This window comes from Cupressus sempervirens, chromosome 11 (genome assembly GCF_028749045.1).
Source record: "Cupressus sempervirens isolate cs-2001-9-10 chromosome 11, ASM2874904v1, whole genome shotgun sequence".
Taxonomy (NCBI): Eukaryota; Viridiplantae; Streptophyta; class Pinopsida; order Cupressales; family Cupressaceae; genus Cupressus; species Cupressus sempervirens.
The window spans coordinates 55,165,716-55,177,449 of NC_143128.1; positions in this window are offsets into that span (position 1 = coordinate 55,165,716).

Genomic DNA, 11,734 nt, shown 5'->3' on the forward strand with positions numbered 1-11,734 from the left:
GTTGACTATTTAAAAAATACTAGCGGTTGTACCAAAAGGTTCAGTAGTTAAGCCGGTAGCAATAAATATTTCATGATAGGTAGGAAGAAGGCAAGGTGACCACTCATGCAGTCTGGGGATGAAAATTTTGAATTTAACAAGAATTTAATGGATTTTATTGTTGTAGTGCTTGTTCTTATGCTCTTTAATCTTTCCTTGGTAGTCATTATGTCCTGGGAATAGATTTTCGATAGACATTAATCTATTAGACCTCATAGGCATTTTACCTCTTCTCTTCACCATAATCTACACATCTCATTGAGGCATTTTTCAAGGATCTTGTATATCTACTAATTTCAATATTAAAATAATAATTGTATTTTTTTCTACAAATGAATTGATGGATGTTAATATCCTATTTCAGACCTCTGATTTTGACGAAAGCAGGAAAGATGCTGGCAAAGATTATCCAAATTGAACTTCACAATTGCCAGTCATATTTGCTTCAAAGTTTCTAAAACTTTTTAAACGAATCCATTATATGTATATTCTCCGACCATTGTATTTCAGGAAGCAACACATCAGTGAAATATTTTGTCAAACGGATGATATTCCTCACCCATGCTTTCGCATTATACATTTTCGTAAAAGTTGCTGATTTTTCTAAACAACTCCATTTCGTTTATCTCCTGCAACCGTTGTATTCTATGAGATAACATCTCTTCAAAGCATTTTTTCAAAATTCAAATAAAACATTTCCAGCCACAATATACGAGGGAAAACTCCCTCAGAAAAACTCCCTTACACTATGCTTTGACGGATGTCTGTACCGAATTCCCAAGTGTGCAATTTGTGATAGGCAAAATGATGTTGGCTAAGGTTGTCAAATTTAGTAACTTGGTTTAACACAAGCCAATTTGCAAGCCTCACTTGGTTTCGATAACTCAGTGGATGTTTCAAATATTGTGATGCACGCACAAAGTGATGATCTCCAACCATTCACCAAACTTTCAACAAAGCCAAAGATCATTTCTATAGGCTCCATCAATGATCCCTCCAGACAGCAATACCAGCAGATCTATTGTTTTGTGAATATCATGTAATCATGGCATTCAATGAACCTCAAGTTCATTGAGGTATTTTGTCAAACAGATCGCCAATCGTGTTGATGCTTCAACATTGTGTATCCATGTCCTGCAGGGTAGTTGCAACATATAAAATTCCTCTCTTATATGATTTGATGGATAATACGCAACTCCTAAACTCACAGGTTGACTGCACAGCTACCAATTGCATAAACTTGAAAATTTCTAAAAATCCACCTTCTGTGTACCCTGGAATCATTGCAATCCATGAAAGCACAGGTCATTAAGGCATTTTTTCAAGAAGTTCTCTTGCTTTGTCTATTCTTCCATATTTCGCATACATGTCTACCAAGGCACGGTAAGAGAAGATCTTTGTGCCAGAATCTGGCAATAGAGAGGGAAATGACACAGACACTCCATCGAGGCTGGGCAATCCTGTGGCACTGACGAAAATACCTTCATTTATCGTGGCTCCAACCTAAGGCAACGCTCAAGATGGGTTCTTTTTGCCTAGGATTATCATTATGGTGTCTGCCGCAAGGCTTCCAATCGTATACGATCCATCGCCATAATACACCTGGTAAATGCATGTTTCGGTTCGGCTATAACCTAAAAAAATTGAGCTCTTGGCACTGATTTGAGTCGCCTTTGAGGCCATTGTAGCTTGAGAACATGACCGGGTTAACGATCGGGTCAGACTATTTGTAATTTTTGCTGCAGGGCTAGAAAACTGCGACCACTTGTCGCGTCAGTAAACATAAAATGAAAAAGAAATTTTATTAATTGATAGATAGATAGATGAAATTTTAAGGTCCACAAGGCTAAAATTAGCTTATGGGATGCTCGGTCTCTCTTCTATTCTGATGTTGTCGATTTTTTCATCCTTATCGATCACCGTCTTTTATTCCATTGGTGTCACACCTTGAATTCCTGCGGGCAATCCCCACATAAATAGTCTATCCGACAATTAAATTTTTTTTATTTTTATATCACTTAGAGAACTTTAATATCTCTCAATTGTATTACTAGTTCTATTCAAGAGTCATAAACAATGAAATGAGAGATGGATTTAAGAAAACCACTATTTGTAAAACATATGTCAGCTTGTTTGATTGGAAAATAACACATTTGAATCCTCATAGCAACATCACAATTTGACTTGTTGTGGAAAATATCTCCTACTTATCAATTGATGAGCTTAAGGGGCTTTCTAATGAATGGTTCAAAAGTCACAAAAGTTGGTGAAGGTTTTGCAAATGCATTTGCAAGAAGAGTGGGTTTACCCATAGAGGAAACTTTGTAGTTAAGTGAGCTTGAGTTGGAGTAGTGTTGGGATGGTGACCTTTCGGGAAGTCCCAGTGCTTCACCTTTGTGAGCATAACTAGATCCAATGAGTGTTAAGTGTTCTATTCATTATCACGAGACATGAGTTTATGAAAACCGCTACTCGTGAAAAATTGGGTCAATGAGTTTAACTCAAAAACAACATTGTTGAATCTTGATAGCAATATCACAATTTGACTTCTTGTGAAAAACATATCATGCTTATCAATCAATGAGCTTAAGGGGCTTTTTAATGAATAGTTCATAAGGCACAAAACGAGGAAACTTTGTAGTTAAGTGTGCTTGCGCTGGAGTAGTACTAGGATGGGTGACCTCTCAAGAAGTCTCAATGCTTCACCTTTATGAGCATCACCTAGATTCAATGAGTGCTAAGTGTTCTATTCATTATCATAAGAGATGGGTTTATGAAAACCACTACTCGTGAAACATGGGTCAATGAGTTTGACTAAAAAACAACGCAGTTGAATCTTGATAGCAATATCACAATTTAACTAAGTTTGTGGAAACTATCTCCTACTTATTAATGAAATGAGAGAATAATCAATGAATCATCTTGATTTTAGTTATAATTGTTAATATTTTAAAACTTTAACAAAGAAATTAGTATAGGAGAAATCTTATATTAATGACTTTAAAACTCTAGAGGACATTTGGCCTACAAAGAGTGGGGAGAGAACATGCTATTAGAGCTAGTAGATGAGTTGTGAAATTAACACTATATAAAAGAGAAAGGGGTAAGTTCTTAGTGAAAATTGGAGACCCAAACCTCTTTACTTGTTGGGAGGCTATGGAATGGATAAGACTGCCAAGTTAGAATGCTAGTTTTCTCCTCTTTAATTTTGAAAAAGGCAATATCATAAGATTAAATGGCCCTTCCTTATGATGACTCTTGAAGCCTTTGGGTTCCTTAACTTGTTTTGCTAGAAAGTCAGTAGTACTTTGTTAAGAGATGTTGTTAAAATCATTGTAGTTGCATCTAGTGTCATCGTTTACATCCTAAAAGGCTCACTTATGAACCCCAAGGTCAAAGTAATACCCCTCCCTAATAAAGATGAGGTCCTCTAAACATTCAATTTGCTAATGACAATGCCCTTTTTGTTAAGCTTGAAGAAAATAAGTTTGATAATTTATTGTAGAAGCTTAGCCTTTTGTATAAATATTTTGGTGCAAAGTTATCCATAATGAAGCACATAATGATGAGGGAAAACTCTCCCCTTGAATGGTTTAGCAAATATGAGTTTAGAGGGAAAAGTACTAATAAATAAGTTAGGTAACTTGGTATCCCATTTGTTGTGAATCCCTATTTAAAGGACACATGGAATTAGACAAAAGAAAACAATAATTAAATCTAGGAAAATGGAATAATGACATTTCTCCCTCGCTAGAAGGATTCATATGTATTAGAAGTAAGAGAGAAGCAATACCTTGAAGTAGACTTACAATCTTGAGAATCATCTACCCAATTCAAGTTTGTGTCCAACCTATTGACATATCAGTCAAGTTTGTTATTAGTGACTGTTGGTGTAAATAAGTATTTACTTATTACACTTACTTAAGTTTACTTAGGTTAATGCATTATTTAATTATTTTGCATTATTTTATTATTATTTTAGGTGAGACACTTAAGAGTTTGTGTACTCTCATTGAGTTACACAACTCTAATTATGCACATGGTGTCTACAACACAGGAGTTCACATCATTCACTGAGTTTTCATGTTGACAACACAGTTATCCACACTCCTCATTTAGCACATGTTGTATACACCACTGATTTGCGTGCTACACCATTGTAAGTTTATCCTCACATCATCACACTTAATCCCGTGATCAATGGAGGATAACCCATATCTGGTGGACATGTGCTTGGTTGTATGACATATCATGATGTTGACTTCTATGCATTCTAGAAGCTCTCCTGAGGCCTTTATATATAGGCACTCCTAGTGTACTCTCAAGTTGGCATATTGAATGAATATCGTCATTCTGATCATACTCTCTCTATTTTGGTCTACTGTGTGCTTGTGTTGAGTTCTTTAGTTCTTGGGTGAATTCTGGCCTAAGCCAAATTCTTACAATGACATACACTTATTTAGATTCTAAATAGCTATCGCGCTTATTATGTAGTTAACAATGTTTGCCAAGCATTTCAGTTGTCACCGAGTTCTACAGTTGCTACTAAGTCCTTTGGATGGATTCCAGTGTTTACTGAGCAGTTAAAGTTATAGTGAAGATTAGCAGTGCAAACCATGCAACTCAGTGTATGCCGAGTTTACTAGTGCAAACCGAGTTGTTTAGTGCTTATCAAGTTCACAATTTATGTGATGTGAATCCAGTGTTAACTGAGCTACTCAATGTTAACCAAGTGACTCAGTTTATATCGAGCTCGAGGAGATAGTGCTTACCGAGTCATACAATGTAAACCAAGAGACTCAATTTATATGACGAGTTTCATAGTATCTACCGAGTCACTAGTGTAGACCGGATTCAAGACTACTTGGAAGTGATCAGTATGGGCTGAGCTTCTACATCTACCGAGTGCATGATGATGCCAAGCATTGATAGTGGATGTCGAGTATTAGAACCTCACTGAGTCAGTCTTTGTAACGCCCCGCCAAGGGATCCGAAAGAATTAACTTAAAGTTTTACTAAGTTTGCCAAACATTTTTTTTTTTTAAACAAAGAATAACATACACATCAAACATGAAGTAGCGGAAGCAATAACATACAATCATATAGAAGCGAACATAATAGATTACATTCCTTAAAGATCCCAAGATGTTGAGTCACATTTAATTTTAATTAACACTAAGTCTAACAATTACCACATCCACATGAAAGAATAATTAAAAGTCTAAAGTCCATTTAAATAATATTTGTTTTGAATGCCACTTGGCAATAAAATTCGGAATGCTCAATCATCCACTGTACATGTCACTAGGTATGAAAGGCTAAACGAATATACATTTATAAAAATAGAATTACATCATCCCTTTCGAATCCATGATACAAAGTACAACACAATAAATGAAACCATCCATCATAAATATACAACCATCCATCATAATACGCAAGATACAATGGAAAGAAATGCAGACAAGGAACTCCAACTACGACATCAACGGACGGATCTCAATGGTAAGAGCAAAAAGCACTACCACTCGACCGTGTAGTAATCCAAAAAGGCTCACTCCCACCACACTGAGGAGATAGTCTCAAGTCCCAAATAGGATATCAATCCATAAGTCAAAAGTAATCTCTAAGTTGAGGAAACCCTAAAGGTAATCTAACTCAAAGGTTCCAAGATAAATCAACATCTAGACCTAGAGGCACACAAAGACAAGTAGGAAATCTATACTGTTAGTGGGCAAGTGTCATCACATGAATCAACGCTAGGGTTACACGGTTAGTCTTTTAATCCTCCGACCCTCTAGTGACCCTATGCGGCACTAGTATCTTTTCGTAATGACAAGGCATACTAACGAGTCAACTCTAAGGTTACTTGGCTAGTCTTTTAATCCTCCAACCCCTTAGTGACTTTTTATGATACCAATATCTTATTAATTCATTTTAAACCCATTTAATGAAATGTTATCACTTATTAAATCACTTACAATGGGTTACCTTGCAACCACTTTGGGCCTTGACCTCCATTGCAAGACATTTCCCAACTTAACATACAGATTACCTACCCTAGTCTCATAAATTACAAATCAAAAAATCACAAATTTTGCCTTAGCCCTATACAAGTGATTGGAAAGCATCAAAAGATAATTCACAATAACACATCAATTCTCTATGAGCAACTGGAAAGCATCCCCAAAAATACTGATCGAAGACTCAAAATGGTTAAGTCAAATATGTCTTAACATTCACCTTAGCTTCACATAAAAGCACTGGAAAGCAATAACGAATAATAAACACGAACTCATCATAAAGCATACCAACACATTACCATGGTTGAGTTTAAAAGATCAAGATCAATTCATCACAACATCACAAACACAAAACTCCCAAGCCTTTGGTAGATGTCCTAAATTGGTCAACACTCTAGTCAACTCCCAAAACACAAACAACACACAGAAACAGAGTAGTCTAATAGTTTGGTTTGATTTGAAAACATATCGCTGAGTTAAATGTAACATTTCAATTTCATTTCAGTACAAGTTTTCGAGTAATTTTAACCCTTACTATTTAACCCATTCTCGTATATATAATTAAATAAAAGTACTCCCAATTCCATTAATAATCAAATTTTTAAATAATAAAAATAATTAATATTATTAATTGATATTTATCATTAATTTAAATTAATTCCAATAATAATTTATATTACTAAATTAATATTTAATTAATTAATTAAAAATAAAAGCTATTAAAAAAATTCTTTAATAAATAATGTTTAATAATCATTAATTAATTTAATAATTAATAATAATAGTATGAATAAAATTCTTTAATAAATAATATACTAATAATTAATAATAAATCTTATTAATAAAACTAATTAATAAATTTGATTAACAAAACTTTTATAAAAATTTAAATTTTAAAACAATATTAAAAACAAACATATATATTAAACACGTTTAAGGCTTGCTGGCCAAAAAAGGTGCCAAGGGCCATTAAGAGGCCTTGCGGCCACACAACATAACGTCGCCAGTACGGTAAGGAATGGGAGGTGGGGGTGTGGTAACCCTGCCCCCATTCAAATTTTATTATATTTTTTAAATTTAATTTAAATGAAATTTGTTCAAAACAATTCCCCACCATTATATATATATATATATATATATATATATATATATATATATATATATATATATATATATATATATATATATATATATATATATATATATATATATATATATATATATATATATATATATATATATACACATTAATCTAATAGGGAAAATAAGATCAACCAGTTAGATTTTCTCTTTAAATTTTTTATTTTTTTTAAACATTTCAAAACCTTCCCTGGTTTAAATCGAATTTGTGAATTACTGGACGATGACTCTAAGATAAATCAATCTCTACATATATTGAAGAATTAACATGCATACCAGAAATCCACAATATTGAAACCCTCATCACAAAGAATTATTCAGATAACCATTTCACAGACATGAAGAAGACTGGAAAAGAAATAACGTAATTAATTGTGCGATTCAATCACAAGAATATACTTGAACTCTGATGCTAAATCACGACACCCAAAAAGATTTGTGAGAGAAATTTCTCCTCTCAAAACCTTCTCTTTTCCAAAAATTCTTTCTTCCAAAATTTGTGGTCCTTTGAAAATGAACCCTCAATTGGTGATAAGGAGTTCTCTGCTGAAATCAAGGCACTAATTGTGTGATCACCCGAGAGGACTCCTTGCTCACCAGACATTAACTCTTTATTGTCTTTTCTTTATTTTTTTCATGCACATTTAATGAATTATAAAATAACTTTATTTAATTTTCACTTGACTTCTCTTTTTAATTAATTTATTAAATTTTAAACTCATGCACACTTTATGCAATCTTTAAACTTTTACTAAATTAATATCTTTTTCACTTTTTAATTTATTTTAGAAACTTAATTGATAAAATATTTATTAACTTAAATAATAATAGTATTTAGCATTTATTTAAAAATAAACTCTAAATATATTATTATTAAATTGAATAAATATTATCACGTTCACTTATAACTTTTATTTTTAAATTTAATTCTTTTTATTTAATTAATTCTCCAAATTAATTAAATATAATTAAATATTAAAAATATAATAACAAATTTCCATTAAATTAAATTATTAATTTAATCATATAATTTGACTTAATTACTAGAAAAATCACCAAAGACTTATAAAACAAAATACGAAAATTCATCATAGAAAAACACATACAAGATCAAACTAAAGGGTTATAATCACAAATTAACGTCATCCGAAAAATTTGGAAGGTAAACAACTCAGATACTTGTCCTAATTTTCTATGACAAATGGCTTAAAAGTTTAGGATTTGGACTTAAGAATTTATCTCCCCTCTCTTACCATTGAGATAATGCAATCAGGTATGCTCATCTTGATAATTCAGGGAAGTCGATACCCAATATCTACAATCTGCATAAAATCACACATCTACAAACACATATATACTAAGCTAAACAAGCAATAGCAGGAAATGGTGCATTGCGTAGATCCCAACTAGCAAGTGACTACAACTCCCTTCCTTAACGACATCAAAAATGCCATACATAAAGAAAATAAACACGCACACCATACACAAAGAAAATAAACATGCACACCATACACATGCAGTATGGGGTAAGTATCCATAAGAAAACACATATGATAATCCATCTAATTAATCATCATCAATAACTGAAATCACTGTAATAATCATCATGCATACATGAAGTATAAAGTACCAAGTAATCTCATCATATAATCAACTAAATGTAAAACAATATCTAATAATCTCAAAATAATGCTACTAATAATCAAGCATAAAACTGGCTTAAAGTGTTCGATAATAATAACAAAATGTAAACTAGGGGTAGACACTATAGTCTTCAGAGCTCGAGTGTCTATCCTTGAGTCGACTTTGTAATATTTGTGTAAACTTGTATAGTGGCTGACTTTGTAATTTGTATAATTGGATTGGTATATATGTAATGAATTGTATCATATCCAAGTGTGTAAGAGTAATGTGAATGCAATGTAATCGAATATAATCAGAAGAGCAAAAAAGAGTGAATTATAAAGGCCACAATAGTATAAGAAGCAGCAAAGATATATCTATCACAACAAGGTGATTAGCACATAAATAAATCTCATTCAGCAAACCAAGTTGCAGATCAAAGATTAGCTATTGTTTCATCCTAACAAGTGGATTAGTCAAATCCTTTAACAAGGTAGACCTAAAAATCTTTTCTAAATCTCTCTACCAAGTGCATACTTTATTGTATGTTTGTAAATCTTTTCACAAGGTGGATCTAGCAATCCTCATTGCTCCTAACAAGGTAGATCATCTGAAGTGATCAATATAAGTTTTAATAGGCCAACTTTATACTGTAGTACTAAAGCTTGTGGGTATCATCCCCACCCTAGTTTTACTTTCTATTTGGAAGGTTTCTAGGTCACCAAATCTTTGTGTCAAAGTGTTATGAATACTTTCATGTTTTCAGTTTCATATGCATGCAATTAGATCAGATTATATGTGAATAATTAAATGCTAATTGGATTGTTAGATTAAGAGTTAAATTTTTTAAGTTTTAGAAGTTACTAATTCACCCCTCCCCTCTCAATAACTTAGCATAGTCTAGAATATTTCCAACACAATCAAGTTAGTATCCACACATATTGCATACTACAATTTATAATTTTGAGTATCCTAAATGTAGTTGAGGATTCATTTTATTGTTTTGCAATGTAACTCATGTAGATCCTATATTAATATAGAGACCATATCTAGAACATATGAAATATTGAGACTTGTATAAGTCAAGTAAATGAGACTCTTGACAAATTTTTAGTATAAAGTTCCATCAACCAAGGAGGAAGAGAAATTAACCTCAAATTTTACCACTAAAAAATAGAATCAATATAGGCCTGTAGTTAGCCATGTGAAATCTAAAAGGCATATCAAGTGCATACTTGGGTAGTCTAAGGAAGATATTTGAATAAATAAAAAAATCTCAATCGCAAAGAAATAGTGGAAACGACTTAATTCTAACAAAAAGAAATCTATCATATAGAGTATTTTTTACTACTTTACAAATGGATGACTCCTTGTCATCGACAAGTCATCAACATAAAGAACTAGAAAGGTGAGAGTTTCATCTTGTAATAGAATATATATACCTTCAAATCATAATGACATTGAGTGAAACCAACTATTAGAAGGAAGGAGTATATATTGGGATAACAAGCTTGAGGATCTTGTTTGATACCATAGAGGGACTTTCAAACTCGAAAAAATATCAAAAGATCCTAAAAACCCCATGTAGATAATCTCTTGAAGGTCACCATGAAGAAAGACACTCTTTACATCTATCTAATGGACCTCTCAACAATGAGTTTTAGCTATAGAAAAGGTAAATTAGACATAATTCATTTGATGCAATACAAGGAAGGAGAATCCCTAAAGGAGATCTCCTGGCCCCTAGCAATTAACTATACAACTGAAGAATAACAAAACACAAAGATTTTGATCCAAAAAAAATCAATTTCACAATAGAATCATTAGATTAATTTTCAACATGCTCGGTTGTGAGGCCTTTCGGGTTATGACCAAATACATCGGTAATACAATAACAATTTTGCAAGACATCACAAGATCCAACCACTAGCTAGCCCAAATCCACAATCAAGTAGAAACTCCAAGAAAAATCTAAACTTGTGCTTGCAAGCCACCAAGTAACCTTCTTGTTTTCCCAACCCCACACTTAGCTACTAGCTTTGCTAAACTTTGTTCCTCTTAGTTAGTCCATCATAAGACATCATAAGACCCTCTACTTATACTAAACCAATCCATAGGTCATCCTAGCAAGTTAAATTAAATAAACACTCACATTAAACAAACCATCAAGCCACAAGTTGGCTTGGCAACATACATTAAATGTACATGAATAAATAAATAATTAGGACAAACCCCAAGTTTATAATCCATAACTAACTCAGATGACAACATAAAAGTATGCACCCTTAGGAATAGGTCCACGTGTCATCTAACAATCCAAATCCAAGAGCACATAAGCCAAATCCCACAATCAAAGCTTGCCAAAACAATCTCCAAAGATTGTCTAGGAAATCAGGAATATGTTACCAACAACCACCAAAAAGGCTCTAACTCCAACACGATTACTCCAAACATTACACACACTTAGGAAATGGTTCCCCAATGTGCCTCAAACACATCCCCAACTGCACGAACCATAAGTCTACAATCCAAGCCTGATGCTCCTACATTTAGGATCATTGACTACCTTGAGATGCTTCTGCATTAGACATCCTAGGTGCAAAGAAAAGATGTTCTCATTATCTAGAAGAACATCTTTTGGGATTCAACACATATACCCTAAACTAGTTCTTCACATACATTTCCTCCAAGTTATCAACTTGTATACATTTGCCTTTATTCCACTTTTGTAACTCCTTTCTTGTAATGGTCATCTTCACTTCTATCTTTGGTGTGCCACATCTATGTTTCCCATGTTGATCTCTAACCCTTTGAGAATTCTGTAACTCAACTTAGCTACCAAAACTCAGGTCCCTCCTACCAAGTTCTGCATTTTGCAAAGGAATCAAGGAAAACTTCTCGCCACCCTT